Genomic DNA, 10,792 nt, shown 5'->3' on the forward strand with positions numbered 1-10,792 from the left:
TTTATATGTTTCACGTGTTTCAAATTATTATCTATGTTCGAAGGGAATTAAGATTCAAGCACTAATATTATATTTTATTCAATACAGCCATCAATTTGTTCTGTTGTGTGAAACATATGAGACATTCATTTTGGCTGATAGCAGCACTGTTTAACCCAATTACCTCTGCTGCATATGGAACTATTCATCAGCACTAATTTCATATTTCATTCTAATCAGACTTCCTCTCACACACACACACACACACACACACATGCGTGCGCACACACACAAGCAAGCACGCAACACACACACACACACACACACACACACACACACACACACACACACACACACACACACACACACACACACACACACACACACACACACACACACACACACACACACACACACACACAGGGCCTGGATAACATATGACCCTACTCATGCAGTTTAATTCTATATTTCATACTAATTAATTTAATCAATTAGAGCACAGCTGAGATCAGAACACACACACACGCACACGCGCGCACGCACACACACACACACACACACACACACACACACACACACACACACACACACACACACACACACACACACACACACACACACACACACACACACACACACACACACAACCAGAGACACAAAACAAACACACACACACACACGTACGCGCACGCACGCACAGCATGCTTGTCACACAAAGACGGTCTGTTTCTAAATGTCCAACTTGTGTGCACCTCCACGTTCCCTCGTCACCTCCTCCTCCCCGCGGCCCCCCGAAACAAACGCTCCTCTCACTGCAGCAACCTCCCCGCAGCCCACACACACACACACACACACACACACACACACACACACACACACACACACACACACACACACACACACACACACACACACACACACACACACACACTCACACACACACTGTGTGACCTGCTCGACCCGGACCGGTCATATGTTCCTCAAACTCAGTGGTTGTCAGTGGTGGAAAAAAGTATTCAAATTCTTTACTTAAGTAAAAGTACCAATACTGCAATATAGAAATGCTCTGTTACAAGTAAAAGTCCAGAATTCTAAATTTACTTGAGTGAAAGTACAAAAGTATTGGCATCAAAATGTACTTAAAGAACCAAAAGTAAAAGTACTAAAATATTTGAAAATAGCCGATCTACAAGCTCACAACGCGTCGCAATGTGACGTGTTGTGAGCTTGTAGATCTGCTATTTTCAAAAAGCCTACAGTATGTATAAAATAGGGCTAAAATGGTTCATGTATAATGTATATATTGATAATATCATGATTTATATCTGCAACGTAACTAGTGACTAAAGTTTTCAAATAATTGTAGTGGAGTACAAGTGCAGTATTTGCCTCTAAGATGTAGTGGAGTAGAAGTAAAAGTATTGACATTTTGAAATACTTAAGTAAAGTACAAATACCTCAAAATTGTACTTAAATAAATGTACTTAGTTACTTTCCACCACTGGTGGTTGTCAAACTTTTACATTTCAAGGACCCCCATAACTCTGAGAGTGTACACAATGGAACCAAATGGACTAGAATTCTGTCTGCTTTGGTCAGAACAAAGTCACTAAACTCTGAGTGAGCACAGTCCACAACATTGAACCCCAATCCTGGTCCTCAGGAACTCACTGCTGGTTTTCTATCCAACCAGGACCTCTATTACTGCTGGTTTTATATCCTACCAGGACCTCTAGTACTGCTGGTTTTCCATCGTACCAGGACCAGCCCTCTTAACCTGCAGAGTTATGAAGGAAGGAATGAGTGGACAGTTAGAGAGATGAGCTCAAATAAGAAAATATGTTTTTCACACATTTAGCATATCCGTGGTCATAATGGAGATATAATATTAGATGAAAAAGAAAAATCAATGTTTGTAAATGACTTGAAAAGTCCATCCTTAATCATTAAGATTCTTCCTGTCATACAAAAACATGAATGTGTGATTACATCAGCAGGCTACCCTATGTTTATGAATAATCATGAATCATGATTTCATTCACCTGTGTGATTCCCATTGCTCATGTTCCTCCACACGCAGCTGATTATCATTATGGAGACACTGCAGGGCTGCTGCTCTGTTTTGAATCTAATTCAAGATGACGGACGGTGTATTGTAAACATTCTTGTTTTAAACTTAAACAGTACTCTAAAATACCTGAAAACTTTTGAGGTGAGAAATAGGCAATGCATTAACATAAATGTGATTTGGCACTGCCTCTCTCTCTCTGCTGGTGCAGTGTTACATTTAGAACCCATAGCCCAAGGGGACGGGACAGTCGGCTGAGACTGTGATTGGCTGAAACACAACCAGCCTCTGTTTAACAAAAAAAAAACAGAAAATGTCACAATAAAGGTAGCAACAGTTTTGCTTCACGATTGGCTCATTAAACACACCTGCAACACACACTCTCCCAGTTTTGTAAGTTTGGGCCCTGGGGAGTCACCAAGACTGCGTTCGAAATCACTCCCTATAGGCTCTATGCACAGCAGACATATTGGAAAGAAATTGGGCCTCTTTCTTACTTCCTTCACAGGTCCTACCAATGAAGGAAGTACTAATACTACTAAGGAAGGCTGTGTTCCATTCTGGTCAAACAGAGTCAGGGTGCTGATATTGTGCATGTTGGCTCACTGGAAATCCAATGGCCCCCTACGGATGTGTAACTCTGAAAGCGTACAAAATGGAACCAAATGGACCTGTAAGGATCCATTTGAGTCCATTTGTACACTCTCAGAGTTATGGGGGTCTTTTTGGGGGCTACAGAGCCTTAATTAATACAATTGTAGTAAGACCTGAAGGAAGTAAGGAAGAGGCCCAATTCCCTTCCAATGTGGCTGCTGTGCATGGAGCCTATTTGGACACAACCCAATTTCCTCTCTAGGCTCTATGCACAGCTGCCATATTGGAAAGAAATTGGGCCTCTTCCGTACTTCCTTCACAGGTGTTACCAATGATTCTAACGAATTTCTCCATTTAGTGTCGCACAGTGGCTCTCAAGCCTTTTAATTTCAAGGACCCCCATAACTCTGACAGTGTACAAATGTCACATTTGTACACTCTCAGAGTTAAACACCCGTAAGGGGCCATTTGGAACCCCCTCAAGGAACCATGAGGGTCCCTGGACCACACTTTGAGACCCACTGGTGCAGAGTGTTTCCAGTGAGCCGACATGGAACAATATCAGCACCCTGACTCTGTTTGACCAGAAAGGAACAGAGCCTTCATTAGTATCATTGGTAACACCTGTGAAGGAAGTAAGAAGAGGCCCAATTTCCTCTCCAATATGGCTGCTGTATGCACATAGCCTATTGGGTCTCAAGCTGAACATTTGTGTGCGCCCCAGGGTTTAGCGACCTCAGGTTCTATTCGAGTGGTGACAGACCGAGGTGGGAGAGCGGAGAGAGAGACAGAAGGAGAAGGTCGCGAAGTGGTCACCTGAAACACAGAGGGGAAGCGCCATTACCAGCTCTACGGGTTGTAAGTAGGAGAAGGAGATAAGCGAGAGGTCACACGAAGACAGAAGAGACGTAATATAGAAGATACTGTACTGTCTTTTTTTCTTTTCCTTTTTTTCATTGAAGTCACCCGGTGGAAATGAGAGGAGGAGTGCCATCTTCCAGGAAGGAGCTGATAAGAGGATCCATCCAGCCCTTATCAGCTGTGGACCCGGCAGGGTGGGGGGGGATAGAAAGAGGGGACAGATTGTGTAGACAGCATGAAATTCAAATGTGGGAAGTGAAAAAGAGATGAGAAAGATTATGGAACACACAAATTCCACTTGTAAAAACCAGTGGTGTTGTAGAGTAACGTACGATAAGTAAAGTACATTTACTCAAGTACTGTACTTAAGTACAATTTTTGTATTTCCAATTGTCTATACTTACTTCTACTCCACTACATCTCGGAGGCAAATGTTGTACTTTTACTCCACTACAATTATTTGAAAACTTTAGTTACTAGTTACTTTGCAGATATAAATTATCACATTTTAAAACATATGTAGCAATATGGGCGTTGTCTCCCACTCTGCCCAGGGCCCATCCTCCTCCCACTAATCAGTGGGCTGATTACCTGCAGTACATAAGCAGCACACACCTCTGCCCTGGTTAGCTGCTGTCTCTCATTTGCGTGCGTGTCCTCACTGACCGGGTTCTAATGCTGGCCCGTTGGGCTTCAGTACTGTTGCCACGCTTGTCACCGGCGTGTGCCGTGTCCTCACTGACAGTGAGGACACGTATACATGTATATCTTCCACAAACAAAGCTGGCCTGTTGGGCTTCAGTATTGTTTGTTTGTCCACTATGCATCAGCACAGGTATGTTTCTTTAGCGAGTGCCAGTGTGTTTTGATTTAGTTATGTTATGGTCATGAACTTGACCGGTTGTTTTATGTCATTTTAGTGTGCAACAACTGTCCGAGTGTCTGTCTCTCCACGAGAGCACTCCCCCCTCGGGTTGTCTACCCCTGGCTGTGTAGGTAAGACTGCACCACGCAGAATATGTCCACAGGCACTAACTGTGCGGTATGTTTAAATCTCCCTCTCTACTATTGCGTCATTGATTTTAAGCACTATTTATGGTAGGCTAACACACTGCTGCTTGTGTTTCCAGGGCTCGGCGAGGAGGAAACGCAGCGCTGCTGCTTTGCCTATTGGTGTATATTACCACTGATTGACAGCCCTCGTTTTGGATGGCTTATGAAATTATGTTATGTGAAACCCCCGTTCCGAATACTGTCCAACTGTAAATTGTGTTTTAATGTAATGTATAATCTGGGTCTTCACTAATGTACTGTTCCTGTTTTTAGGCCTGGTGCTGGGGACTCACGTTGGGATGACGGCCGCTCCAGTGGTAGTGGTAACCCCCTTGTGTTGCTGTTTTAGTTTTTGATGTGCTGTGTGTATTGGGGTGCTGCTGCCCTGGGCGGTCAGCCTGTCTCCCTCCCCCCAGCATTGGCCCATATGAATGTAGGCGACAGTGTATTACAATGTTCATCAATAGTGGTAATGCACGTTCATCCCACTGCATACAAATCTTTGATTTTGATGATATTTTATTGTTAATTAATAAAGCTTTGTACTTTTGTTACAACCCACATATCTGCCTTATTTAATATTGTACACGAACTGTGTGAGGAGTAATGCATGTTTCAGGTGGTTTACTTCAGTTACATTCCTAGATACTATTTCCTAGGGCGCAATTCCCTAGGTGGCGTAGTTGGCTATACATTAATATATACCGCCCTGTTACACATACATTAACCACTTTAGACCTATTTTATAGCTAGGCTATTTGAAAATAGCCTAGGTATGCGACATGCGACAACGCGACGCGTTGTGAGCTTGTAGATCTGCTATTTTCAAACATTTTAGCACTTTTACTTGTGGTACTTAAGTGCATTTTGATACCAATACTTTTGTACTTTTACTCAAGTAAATTTTGGATTCCGGACTTTTACTTGTACAGAGTAGGCTACTTCTACATTGCAGTATTGCTACTTTTGCTTAAGTAAAACATTTGAGTACTTTTTCCACCACTGGTAAAAACCAGTATCAACCACCTCGGCCTGGAGCGTCTGTCTGGGAGTGGCTGAAGTTACAAGGTTCTGGGAGGGGAAGCAGGAGTTTTCTATGTAAGGCAGTGTGGCTATCAAACCTTTTGATTCAAGGAACCCCCAGTATGCATTATAGGCCAGTGGTTCTCAAAGTGGGGTCTGGGGTGGGGACCCCCGGGGGTCCTTGAGGGACACAACGCGTGGTGAAGCTTATAGATCTGCTATTTTTTTTTAAACCAGGAAAAAACTTATTTTTATATATTTTTTAACATTTTAACAACACAAATCTTTACATGGGTCACTAGCACAACATATTTTCAGATGGGGGTGCACGCCCAAACACTTAATTAATTGGGGGATCCTTGATCAGCTCAAGACCTATTTCTTTACTCTTGCTTTTGGTTGATTTTTAAATCTCTGTGTTGTTATTCATGTCCTCACTGTTTTGCCTTATTCACTGCCTTTTGCTATTATTCTAATGTTGTTTTAAGCTTTTGCTTTTCTTTTTAAGCTTTATTGTTAAAATAGTTAGTACTTTTTCTGTAATTGTATTCTTGCTCTGTAAAGCACTTTGAGCTGCATTTCATGTCATGATAATATAATTTATTATATAATTTATAATTTATTATAATAAAGTTTATTATTGACATGAAAAAGTTTGAAAACCACTGCATATAGGCCATGAACCCCCATATAACCGACAATGCACAAATGCTAGTTCGCTGGGCTCATTTAAAAGAGCCTTAAAAAATCACCTTTCAGGAGGCCAAAAGAGGAGGTAGTACCATTTTCCCGTTAGACAGCTGACCCCCCCCCCCCCTGTTCTTGTACATATCTTCCCCCCCCCTTTTTTATTTTTTTGTTGTACATAGTGTTATTTTTTTGCTGTTTTTTTTGTAATGATATTCGAACCGTGGTGCCACTTTATATGTCTATGAATTGAATACCAAGGCCCTCATTGGAAACAAGTCCGCAAGGACTTTCATGAACGGACCTGTTAGACAAAGTATTTTAAATGTAACTTTGCTGTTTTACATTTTTTGCCTAATAAAATATTCAATCAATCAATCCGAGTTACAGAGTCCTAAACTGTCCGAGTTACAGAGTCCTGTACGGGTTCATTTGGTACCTTAACTATCAATCATTTTAGCTGGGGACCCTCTGAAGGACCCATGGATGGGGGGTCCCCGGACCCCGCTTTAATTGAGAACCACTGCTCTAGGGGTTATCCGAGTCTCTCAGTGTGCGAGCAAGGCATTCCGGAGAATGGATGGATGGATGGATGGAAGGCACACAGGCTGAGATTAACACATTCAATCCAGGAACGCATCTGTGTCATTTTAAGATTTCTTTGGCTATTCAAAAATAGCAGATATACAAGCTCATATACAAGCTCTACGAGCTTGTAGATCTGCTTTTTGGGGAAAAATCGTGAAAATTTGAGCAAATCTTTGAATATATATTGTTTTAAAGCGAACATTTGTAACTCAAATCTTTGCTTCTGGAGGTCCCAGGAACAAAATATTTTACACATTTTCGCTTTAAAAAATATATATTCACAGATTTGAACACATTTTCACGATTTTTCTAAAAATAGCAGATCTACAAGCTCGTAGCGCGACACTCGGTGCCGCGCTATGAGCTTGTAGATCTGCTATTTTTGAATAGCCAGAGAAATCTCAAAATGACACGGATGCGTTCCCGGTCTTAATGGATTAATTCATCTTTCCGGCACTGCTTTATTGGCATTTCAGGGTGACCTAGACGGATAGATGAGATTAGAGGGGATTTCTGTGATGAGAAAAAGTTGCGCGCCGTGTCGCCGAGAACAGAACTGGAAGAGTTCACAGCAAGAGACAGGTGCGCTCCACTGATTAAACACTGGAGTGTGGAGGGAGTTAACCAAGTCGAGGAGAACTGTTATGAATATTTAATTGTGTTTTAGTTCAAAGAATAACATTATCATAACTGAGACCCCAGAAATAATATATGACAATTGTACATTTTTCTCAGATACACTAATGTAAATCTAATGTTGACAGACTGTATACATTATGCTAATCATATTCACTGTTTCTTTTGTTTGTTGGGTTTGTTTGTTTATTTATGCCTTTTTAGCCCCTTTCTTCTCCCAAATTTAGTCGTTACGCCAATTACTTCCTCCCCGCACACATTTCGGTGTGTTGTCGCTGCTGTTTTATCCTACCGACTCGTCTGCCAGTGAGGAGCCTCCACCGGGAGGACGTAGAACCTACTCCTACACTCCTCCCGGCTGACATGTGCCTCCCCAGCGCCTAGGATTACATGCAGTAACAATTGTATCACCCTCCTCGTCCGGCTTCCCTCCCCCTGAACACGTCTATCTATACGAACATTGTGTTCGTATAGATACATGCTCGACAAAGCCGCACCGCAGTGGATTCGAACCCCCTCGACTCCGCGATGATAGGCAGGTATTTTAGCACTGCGCCACCCGAGCGCATATTATATTCCCTGTTGATAGACTACATACGGTATATTATCCATATAATAATGATGACTTTTTATTTCTTTATTTTTTACATTAGGACATTTTTTTTTTTTTTTTTAAAGATTTTTTTTTGGGCATTTTTATGCTTTATTGGAGAGGGACAGAGAAAGTATTGCGACAGGAAGAATGGGAGAGAGATGGGGGAAGACATGCAGGAAAGGCCGACGGGAACGGGACGCGAACCCGCGGCACACTGCTATTAAGGATTTTCAACCAGGGTGCCTAGACCGCGACGCCACGGTCTAGGCCACATTAGGACATTTTTACTAATACTTATCTGTATTGTAATTGCTTGCAGTGGTGGAAAAGGTACTCAAATGTTTTGCTTAAGTAAATGTATCAATACTGCTTTATAGAAATGCTTAAGTAAATGTATCAATACTGCAATATAGAAATACTCTGCTACAAGTAAAAGTCTGGAATTAAAAATGTATTTGAGTAAAAGTACAAAAGCAAAAGCACTCATTATGCAGAATGTCCCATTTCACAAGTTTTCAAATGTCTAAAATGTCTAAAAATCTTTTGAAAATAGCAGATCTACAAGCCCACAATGCGTCGCAATTGTGAGATTATAGATCGGCTATTTTCAAATGGACCAAATGTATATAGGGATGGAGTGGGTAGTGTGTGTTTTGTAATAATAATAATAATACAAATCTACAAAGTAACTAGTAACTACAGTTTTAAAATAATTGTAGTGGAGTAAAAGTACAATATTTGCCTCTGAGGTGTAGTGGAGTTCAAGTAAAAGTGCTGAAAATTGGAAATACTAAAGTAAAAAAGACTCAAAATTGTACTTAAGTACAGTACTTGAGTAAATCTATGTTACTTTACACCACTGATTGCTTGCTCAGGGTGAGACAATGTCGGGTCTCTGCTCTATGATGTGTCTTGAAAAAATAACGTCATTATGCTAGGGTAGAGGACAGGCTCAAGGGTAGAGGACATGGCTCAAGGGTAGAGGACAGAGTAGACTACACAGCAACTTGCAATGGGCCTGGTCTTCAAGACAAGACACTCAAGGGACCAGTGCCCATGTACCTGTTTGACTTGAGTGATGCCCACGGGCACAACACCAGAGGGAGCTCCACTGATCTCATTCCCCCCAGATTTGGCGCAAACATGAATTAATTCTACTGTTATGCCACCAAATTGTGGAATGCCCTACCAACAGACATCAAAAGGTGTGACTCCCTACCCTCCTTCAAAACCGTCATAAAAGAGCCTTGATCTGTCTTCTAAGCTTGCCAAAACAATGAACCCTCCCCAGTTTTTCTGTAAATACTTACTGCTCCTAGTATTGATGATCTCTTGTATAGTATTGTATGTCTTTATATGTCTTGATGAATTGAATATATAGGACCACAATGGAAACAAGTGTTTGTGTTATCCTTTTAGCATTATTGTATAATTGTACCTCTGTACCTTTTGCAAACTGTTAATAAAGTATTCAATCAAGCAATAAGTTCTGATTTGGCACTATGATAAAACCGAATTGAATTTAGGACCACAATGGAAAGTCCCCACGATTGGTTTTGTGTTATCCTTTTAGTCTAATGTCTTATACTGTAGCTCCGTGCTGTTTACATTTTGTGACTAATAAAGTATTCAATTAATCAATCAATGAATCAATCAATTAATCAATGTATTTCTGTCTGTCTGTCTGTCTGTCATTGCTTGCAATTGGTTGTGTTCTACCCGGTTGCCTAGCAACAGGGAGTGTTGTCTACTGATTCATTTCCTATGTCCACACTAATGTTTGCATGTGGCCCTCTGCTATACAGAGGTTGGAAAGTAACTAAGTGCATTTACTCAAACTTAGTTTTATTTTATTTTATAAAAAAGAAAAACTACTTTTAGATTATTAATACAAAACATTTGTACGTCCTGTTTTATAATTTGTGTTCGAAAATATCGCCTATTCGAAAATAGGCGATCTATGAGCTCACAATGTGTTCGCGAAGCGACGCGTTGTAGATTGCTTATTTTCGAAAATGTTTAACACATTTTTATGCTTTGATGCCAATACCTCTGTACTTTTTACTCATAAACAACATTTTGAAAACAGGACGTACTCATTTTTATTGTGGTAATGAATGCCACTTAAAAAAATAAATAAAGTAAATCCTGAGTACTTCTACCAACACTGCACGAAGGGAAAAGCACATTTGAATGCTTGAGGTGTGTGCTCAACTGCGTTTCCATTTTGGGCAACCTCCTCAAGGTTAGAGACGTCTTTAGTATGATTAATACCGTATTCATATTTTTTTTCAAGGTTAGAGCCGGCTTAATCTCCAGGCTCTAGGATGAGGTGAGACTTTTATTCAATTCTAACTATTGTCTATTGCCTCTTTTTTTTAACTCCTTTTGGAAAGAGGGCGAGTGAGTGATTTGTTGGAGGCAGGGGAGATTCCACCTGCATTTTAACCCATTACAAAGGGGAAAGCATCTGTGTCATTTTAGAGTTTAGCTATAAATATAGCAACATAAATTTTACAGATTTTTTTTTTTAACAGTGGTTTAGAACAGTGGTTCTCAAAAATAGCAGATATACAAGCTCACACTCAAGTGTTTCAAGTGTTTGAAAAATGTTGAAAAACACAAATCTTCTCTTCTGGCGGTCCCTGGCACAAAACATTTACATTTAATTTGGGGGTCCTTGACTTGAAAAAGTTTTAGAACTACTG

The 10,792-nt window shown here is 40.8% G+C and overlaps 1 long non-coding RNA gene across 1 annotated transcript in view; it reads right to left on the reverse strand.

The window, feature by feature from the left end:
- Nucleotides 1-1,639: 1,639 nt before the first annotated feature.
- LOC311044580 overlaps nt 1,640-10,792 on the reverse strand; it is a 132,188-nt gene continuing 123,035 nt past the window's right edge. The window contains exon 4 of the long non-coding RNA XR_014600708.1: nt 1,640-1,652. This is a non-coding gene — a long non-coding RNA (uncharacterized lncRNA). The remainder of the gene's footprint in view (nt 1,653-10,792) is intronic.

Source organism: Gymnoscopelus microlampas, assembly GCF_963454915.1.
Source record: "Gymnoscopelus microlampas genome assembly, chromosome: 4".
NCBI classification, from domain to species: Eukaryota; Metazoa; Chordata; class Actinopteri; order Myctophiformes; family Myctophidae; genus Gymnoscopelus; species Gymnoscopelus microlampas.